An 8,425-nucleotide genomic window follows, 5' to 3' on the forward strand; every position below is an offset into this window, starting at 1 on the left:
GAGGGGAGGGGACAGAGTGGGGGGCAAAGAGGAGCCGATACCAAGGGCTCGAGTAGAAAGAAAATGTTTTGAAAAAGACGATGACAACATATGTACAGATGTGTTTGACACAATGGATAGATGTATGGATTGTGGTAAGAGCTGTAAGAGCCCCTGATAAAATAAAATTGAAAGTGAAAGAAAATGATAATGCCCACCTATGTACAAATGTACTTGACACCATGGATGGATGGATGGATTGTGATAAGAGTTGTACGGCCCCGATAAAATGACTTTTAAAAAGAGAGCATTCCGGTAGGAACTGAATGCAATAATGAATGTGGGGTACTCAAGACCGCCAGCCCCCATGGGGGCGCTGTAGGGTTGTGAGGTGCCATCGAGTGGGCTCCGACTCACAGGGACCCCGTGAACAGCAGAATGAAACCCCACCCGGGGCCCAGGGCACCCTCCCAAGGGCTCTCATGCTGAGCCCCCTGCGGCAGCCGAGGTTTCGGCCCATCTCGCTGAAGACAGTGGGTGGAGAAGTTAATGGTCAGGGGTGGATTTGGACTGTGAGTCCCAGCCCCCCACCCCCACCCCAGGGGATGGGAGTGAGCTCCCGGTGGGTGCTGAAGGCCCACTGACTCCCGGCCGGTCCTTGCCCACAGGGTGGCAGCACGGGGCAGCCCCAACCCCTGGGTTCCTGTTCATGGTTTGGGTTGGTTCCCTGGCCCGCCCCAGCCCCACCCCGGGCCTGCGGAAGGTTGGTCTCAGCCACCGGGGAAGGATTGAAAGAGAAACCCTGAGCAGGCCTGGGGCCAGGACCTGAGGTTTGGAAAGACTACAGACATTGGGGGTTGGAGGCCCTGGTGGTCTTTCCTGGGGTGCCCCGCAGGTCCCTATCGGCCTGGGGCATGTTACTTAAAATATAAACAGAAAACACCACCACGGAGTTGATGTCAACTCACAGAGACCCTGTAGGACAGGATAGAACTGCCCCTGTGGGTTTCCAAGACGGCATCTCGTTATGAAGGGAACAGAAGACCTTATCGTTCCCCTGCAGGGGCTGCTGGTTTCGAACTGCCGACCTTGTGAACTGCAGCCCAATGCATCACCACTCTGCACTCCCTTGACTGGACTTTCCACGTGGCCTGGTTCTCAGGGCGTCTCGTTTTGGCGGCTGCCTCTAAAGCAGCTCGTCCGTGTTCCTAAGCGCGGCACGGGCAGGGCTGGGCATCTCCGCTGGCAGTGATGGTCAGGTTTTTCACACGCCCTCCTCCCCAGTGTCTCGGACGCCACTTTTCCAGTCTGGACCATGGGGGCGAGTCTGACTCCCCAGGACTGCCCGTCTCTGGCTCTGCCTGCCTGTGGGCCTCTGTGTCTCTTGGGCAATCTTGGTCCCCTGCCTGTCTCCTGCTGTCTCTGTGTCTGTCGGTCTGTGGGTCTGTCTGTGTGCATGCATATCTCTCTGTCTCTCTGCTTCTCTCCCTGCCTCTATGTCTCTTGCTGTCGGTGTGTGTCTCTGGCCCTCTTCCTCTGTGGGTGTTTTTAGGGTACGTGTCTCTCTGTCTTACTCTCGCTCTCTCCAGCTCTCTCACGGTTTCTCTCTCACCTTCTTTCCCTCTCTCTGTCTCTCCCAATCTCTCTCTCTCTCCCCCTGTTTCCTCCTGTCTCTCTCTCCCCCAATCTCTTCCTGTATCTCTGTCTCCTTGACTCTGTTTCTCTCTCGCCCTCTCTCTGTTTGCGTCCTCCCTCTGTCTCTCTCTGCCTGACTCTGTTCCTCTTTGTCTCCATCTCTCCCTTTCTCAGTTTGCCCCCCATCTCCGTCTCCCTCTCTCCCCTCGTCTCTGTGCCCCCCCCCGCCCCCCCCTGTCTCTCTCTGTCCGTCAGAGCAGCGGATGTGAGGGATGACTCAGGGGCTGACAGGAAGCCCGCTGCTCTCCCGCTGCTGCCCGGCAGTGTCCCCGCCAGTGGCCCCGTGTGGCCCTCGGCTCCGCAGGTGTGTGGGCTCAGGATGGGGCGGCTGCTGTGAGCGAGGCACTCAGACTCTCCGGTAAGTCTTTCCCGGGATCGCCTAGAGCTGACCCCTGCCCACCCCTGGGGAGGGCTGGCCCTGCTGGAGCAGCAGGCAGGAGCTCTTGGGGGCCCTGTCGGGTGGGGTGGCAGGGAAGAATGCCAGAGCTCCCTCCCTCTGCACCCTGTGGTGCTCAGAGGCCCCCCTTTGGGGGCTCTGGTGGGGTTGCGGGCTACACAAGGCACTGCCACCCACAAGGTCAGTACTGTCAGCTCGTCCGCTGTCCTTTGGGAGAAAGATGAGGCTGTCCGCTCCCGGAAGGAGTTACGGACTCGGAAACCCATGGGTCCCCGTGAGTCGGACAGACTTGGGGGCAGTGAGTTGGGTTGGGGGCCCCTTGGTGGTGGCCTGGCACAGCCCCGGGGAGCCCTTGGGTGGAGACTGCCATGGGGCAGCCAAGAGGCCAGGGCAATGGCTATAAGCAGGCCCAAGGCCATGAGCCTCAGTTTCTGCATCTGTGAAATGGAGGCTGAAGGCAAACTCCCTGTGCAGCCTGCTGCCCCCACTCCCTGGGCACCCGCCCACCCCCAGCCCCCCAGCCCCTCTCCACCTGCCAGCTTCGTTGGCTGTCCTCTCGAATGCCCGCTTTCTGTCTGGGGAGCTCTAGGGGTCAAGGCTGATAAAGGAGGCGGCCAGGGGTGTCCAAGGCCTTCACCCTCTGCCTGCCCTCCCCCCTGCCCAGGGATAAGGGCCCACCAGACCCCTGCACCCTCCACCCTGCAGCCCTCTCCTGGGTGCCACCCTGAGCCAAGGGCACTGGGGCAAGGCAGAACAAGGAGCCCCAGGACAGAGCTCTGCTGGGGACGCAGGGAGAGGGGGCAGGGGGACGCTTTCTCAGGACATGAGCCATCTCTAGCTCCGCATGCCCACCCCCACCTCCGTTAGTTCCACCAGCCCCTGGTCTTCACTGGGCCTCAGTTTCTCCATCCACAGCATGAACAGGTCTGGGATATTGGACAGGAAGTAGGAAGTTCCCCCCAAGGACCCTTCCGGGCAGGCAGGAGGCTCGGATGTGGCGGCGCGCCCCACCCAAGCCCCAGGACAGTCTGCAGCCGCTTGTGCAAACCTGCTCGCCTGAAAACTGCCCACTTCCCCTGTGCTATTTTGGCCGACCCTCCCCTCCCTTCCCCTCCTCGCTCAGCCTTGCCTGCCCCTTGGGGCCCTCCTGGGGAGCTGCCTCCCCCCCACAGCACTCACCCACCTGCTCTCAGAAGCTCAGTGTAGGGGTGAGCACGTGAATGGGTCCGAGTTGGCCTCTCTTGGGAAGTCTTTTTCTCATAGAAAAAGGCCGAGGAGCCCAGGGTTGGGGTGGGCCTGCCATGGGGCAGAGTGCCGGCACTCTGGGTCACAGTACAACTGGGTGCCCGTCACCCCTCAGAGTGTTGGAAGGGGGAGGTGGCTGGTCTGGGGAGGTCTCCAGGGATGGTCTGAAGACTGGGGACTGAAGGGGTCCCCTGCATTCTCAGAAAAGTCCTGGTGGGGTCATGGGTTATACAGTGTGCTGCTTAGTACAAGGTTGGCCGTTCAAACCCACCAGCCGCTCTTCAGGCGAAAGATGAGGCTGTCCACTCCCGTAGACTCACAGTCGGGGAAACCCACAGGGGCAGTCTACCCTCTCTTACAGGGTTTCTGTGAGTCCGAGGGGATGGATGGCAGAGAGCTTGGGTTTTGCCTTTTCTGAACTTCTCGACCGCCCTGGACCTCTGCCCATCAAAGGAGCTCCAGGAGGTGTATCCCTGGGGGGCTCCAGGGGGTTCCCGGCAGGGTGGCTCACACTAGTTGTGGGGCCCCCAGGGCCTGGCTCCAACTGGCCACCAGCTGCCCTTCCCTCCCACGGACACTGGGGCCCCAGAGTGAGAACACCTGGCACGGTGGCGGCGGTGGCCAGCCGGGGTCTGGCCTAGCTGCACCTCACCTGGCTCCCTCCTTGCTGGGGCTCCTGACAGACCTGACCACCCAGTGTCACCACTGCCCAGGGCTCAGCAGCTGAGCCTGCTCACCCAATGTCCCCAGCCTCCACTCCCTGCTCGCCCAGAGCCTGAGGTGGGAGCCAAAGGACCCGGCCTACCCGGCACCCACCCTCCAGCGAGGTCTCAGGGTGACGTAGGTCTGGCTTCCTCCCCACCCCCACCCCGGGCCGCAAGGCTGGGACATCTTGTTCTCCCACTGACTCACAGGGTCTTGGGGGGGCCAGGCCGACGGGTGGGAGGGAGAGGTGGGTCCTCCAGCTGGCCCCTGACTAGGGCTGAGCACTCGGGAGACACAGCGTCCTTACCACAGCCCCGGGGCCAGCTTCCCAGGCAGAGGTTCTGGAAGCTTCTAAAGCCACACAGCCCGTGCCCGCCGGTTGTTACGAGCATGTGCTGGGCCCACCAGACAGCAGCATGCATGCATGCGGGCTCCAAACCTGTCCTCCCTTAACCCTCCGGAGCCACCCGGGGTTCCCTCAGAGGGACTGGCTTGTCCCCGTTCACTAATGGAGACCGGATGCAACGCCAGGTCTGCCTCCCTCAACTCTGGCTCCGTCCACTACCACCCATCGTCTCCCAGGCCCGAGTCCAGTCCCTCTGGACTCCCTTCCAGGAGCCCCCCCGGAAGCCCCTCCCCAAAGAACTCAGCCTTCTTCTGTCACCACTCATGACCTCCGGAGGGGTTTGGGGAGGGGGCTGCAAGCCCTGGCTGCTTGCACATGCGTGGGGGAGGGGGGACCTCTCCAACCTCCCCTCCACAAGGCAGAGGTCAGACAGGTCTCTCCCACCCGGCACCCACCCGTCTTATGTGTTCTGACACCAGTCGCTCCTCCCACGGCCCTGGGCACTCTACTGCTGTAAACCAGCATGGTCCACCGCAACGCCTCTCTTCGGCCAGCAGCCAACCAAGTCTCTCTCTAGTGTTTAGCCCCTGCCACGTGGTCCCCTGGCCCCGGAGGACCACGCAGCCAGCTCACCGTCCCATGGTCTCGGCTCTGTCCTCTGCTCTGTCCCGTAGTCTTCGGTGCCTCTGGCCTCGGCCTCCACCACTTCGGATGGAGGTCCGGAAGGGGCTCTTCTGAAGACCCTGGGCTTTCTGGCTGAGCTGGCTCTCATCCAGAGGAATGGCTGTGGGGGTCTGTCCTGCAGCAGGCCATGCCCTCAAGGAAAGCATAGGACGGTGATTTCAGTCATGCCCTCTCGTAAACCAGAAAACCCACTGCCCTTTGAGTCACTTCCAACACCCGCTGGCCCCATAGGACAGGGTGGAAGACCCTGTTTCCAAGACTGTCACTCTAAAGGCCTCCTCTTTCTCCCTCGGACCCGCTGTTGGGTTCGAACGCCTGACCTCTCAAAGTTAGCAGCCTCTAGCAGAGTCGAAAGATACATCGCACCTTAATCCTGTAACGGAGCATGGGATGGTAGTCCCGGGCCTCGCGTCCAGAGTGGTAAGATGCACTGAGGAGTTACGGCCAGAAGGGCCGTGCGAAAGGACCCCATCTCACCCCGTCTGCACCCCTGCAGGGGGGCTGCGGGGAGCCGACATGAGTCCCCACCTGGAGCTGCTGTGGACCTGGGCGGCGCTGCTCCTGCTGCTGCTGGCAGCCGCGGCCGGGCTGTGTGTGCGCTGCTCCGGTCCAGGTAAGGGGGCCGCAGAGACCCCAGAGAGGGGTGGGGTATCAGTGGGAGCCCTGGAAGGGGCAGTCGAGGAGCGACAAGGTGGCAGGAGGGGCGGTTCTAAAAGTCCCCCTGCAGATGGTGGGCGGTGCTGGGTGGATCGGACGTGTCTGGCCGGGTGAGCCTGCAGGGCCTTCTTTGTCAGTAGCCCATGGCACTGGGCAGCTTAGCCAGGGGCCTGCAGAAGCCAGCAGAGGGTGGGGTGGGGGCAAAGGGGGGCCTTTAATGCCATTCAGGTGCCAGACCCTGGCTATCCTGGGTCTGTTCTTTTTTAACATGTGCGTGTGTGTGTGCACCCGTGCGCATGCACACGGGAATCAGGGGGTGGAGGTTATGTTTCACTTGGTATTCAAGGTTAAACTCCTTTCCAACACCAACCCACCCCAATAGCTTCCCTGCAAATCGCCTTGACTTCTCTTCTGTTCTCCCTCTTGGGGAGGGCAGGAGCCCTGGTGGCATAGTGGTTTGCGAGTGGGGCTGTGATCCAAGAGGTTGGCGGTTTGAACCCACCAGCTGCTTCTTGGGAGAAAGCTGGGAAGTCCAGAGGCAGTTCTGCCTCCCCACGCAGTCGCTGCGTGTGGCATTGACCCGACCCTCGGCAGGGGGCTTGTTTGGGCCTTCACGGAGCCCATGCCTAACCCCCAGCCCTTGCTTTCCCTGGGCCTGTTCTTGCAGGTGGGAAGACGAGAACAAGCCAGAAAATCTATGAGCAGAGGAGTCTGTGAGTGGCCCAGGCCCCTGCCAACCCCAGGGCCGTGGAGGGAGGGACCCCCCCACCCCCCCGTGGAGGGCCTTCAGGTTGGCCTGGGCAGGACCAGCCCCTTCTCCATCTCTCGGCCTCCCTGATCCCTGTCTGGGCCTCGTTCCCAGAAGCACCTCATAGGCCCCCCTCCTCCCGCTCCACCAAAAAGCCCGTGAGGGTCCAGCAGATGAGAAGCCCGTGGCAGGAGGGCGTGTGAGAACCTTGCAGGACAGCCTGGGCTGAGTGGGGCTGGACTGGACACCTGCCCTCGGGGGTCAGGGTGGTGTCTGGGGATGGGCGTGTCTCTAAGACTTGAGGCTGGGATCTCAAGAGGAGGACCTGGACTTCTGGGGCATGTAGGGCCCAGGAGCCCAGGGGTCTTGAGAGCAGGCGCTGGAAGAGCTGGCTGGTCTGAGACAAGGGCACAGGCGGAGCGGGCAGGGCAGAGTGGAGTCCAGGCCCGTTGAGGCCGGGGACCCTGCGGGGGAGTAAGCTGTGGGGATGGGCACTGCAGGCCCAGGAGGCTGGAGCCCGACACCCAGGGCAGTGACACCCAGTGTCCTTGGAGAGGCACGCCTGCACCCCCACACACACACTTGCACACTCACTCATGCACACTCATGTACCCGCTGATGCACGCCTGCTCATAAGGACACCTGCACACCCACCCCACATGCTCATGCTCACTGGTGCACATGCCCACCTCCAGTGCACACACTCACTGGTGTGCACACACGTCTCTTTGCACACGCCCACCCCCAAGCCATGCATGCAGTTCGCACACCCACTCCTGTGCGCTCGGGCAGGCAGGACCCCCGCCCCCCACCCCCAGGCGCAAACAGTCTCTCTTTCATTTCCTTTTGTAACTGAAAAACCACAGTAAGATTTAAAAATAGAATTTTCTCATCCCTGCCCGACCCTGGGGCCAGGGTTGAGCCCTGCACGGCCTTGGGGCCACTTGTCCCTCTGGGCCAGCTGCCAGGGGCCGTGAGCAGGAAGGAGGGGAAGGACGAGGTTTCTCCCCAAAGCCCCACGGTGCCACGTCATGGTTCAGAGCACATCCAGGGCCTCGTGTCTGTGCATGGGAGGTTGGGAGAGAGTCCTTGAGGGGGCACCTCAAGGTTGTGGGGGCACATGTGGGGTCTGGACACCCCAAGGCAGGCGGGCCCCTTTGACAGTGCCACACATGTCCTGGGGGCGGTGGGGTTTGGGGGTGGTCACCTTCCTGTCACAGCTGGGTCCCTGAGCAGGGGGCCAGGCTGAGATCTCTTTGGCTGCCTTCATGCCCTGAACCTCAGGGCTGCCACCTAACCCTGCCCCCAGACCCCTCCCAACTGACCCGAGACTCCCAGCCAGAGGGCCAGGTGAACGAGCTGGGGGATGGGGGCCCAGAGAATTGCCTACCCCTCCCCTGTCTGTGCATCCCTCTTGACCCTCTGTCTTCTGGCTGAGCGTGGCCCTAGCTCAGCACAGTCCTCTGGATTTCCAGACAGGAAGATCAGCAGAACTTTTCAGAAGACCGGAACTATTCCCGTGAGTCCTCAAAGGGATTGAGGGGGGTCTTCCTGTGGGTCCCTTCTGTCCCCATCGCCCCACGGCGATGGGCCGGATCAGGAGGGGCAGCACCCGCTGGGTGGGCTACAGACTGGCTGAAACCCCTCTGGCCCTTGCAGTGGTCAGGCAGTCATGGCCAGGGTCCCTGCAGGACAAGGCACAGACAAGGTAGGCGTGAGCTACCTGCCCACGGCGGGAGGGGAGGAAGAGGGTCCCCATCTCAACCCCGTGACCACCCTCCTCTCCTACCTGGAGCCCCACGGGGAGGCTGTGCGGGGAGGGCTGGGGTCTTTAGACTCCTAGAAGCTCTCGGGTTTGTCTCCCTGGCATCTCCTGTAGCCACTCCCCCACCCCCACAGGAAAGACAAGCTGCTGCAGTTCTCCCCCAGTGTGGATGGTGAGTGATGCCCCCCGCCGACACACACACAC

At 61.9% G+C, this 8,425-nt stretch overlaps 1 long non-coding RNA gene across 1 annotated transcript; it reads left to right on the top strand.

The window, feature by feature from the left end:
• The first annotated feature begins 5,572 nt into the window (after positions 1 to 5,572).
• LOC123520921 lies at positions 5,573 to 8,425 on the top strand. The gene is made up of 5 exons (XR_006679434.1): positions 5,573 to 5,664; positions 6,376 to 6,421; positions 7,932 to 7,975; positions 8,116 to 8,164; positions 8,356 to 8,425. It is a non-coding gene; the product is annotated as an uncharacterized LOC123520921 (long non-coding RNA).

The sequence above is a fragment of the Echinops telfairi genome, unplaced genomic scaffold, assembly GCF_000313985.2.
Source record: "Echinops telfairi isolate 266 unplaced genomic scaffold, ASM31398v2 ScPeMD7_5;HRSCAF=22, whole genome shotgun sequence".
NCBI classification, from domain to species: domain Eukaryota; kingdom Metazoa; phylum Chordata; class Mammalia; order Afrosoricida; family Tenrecidae; genus Echinops; species Echinops telfairi.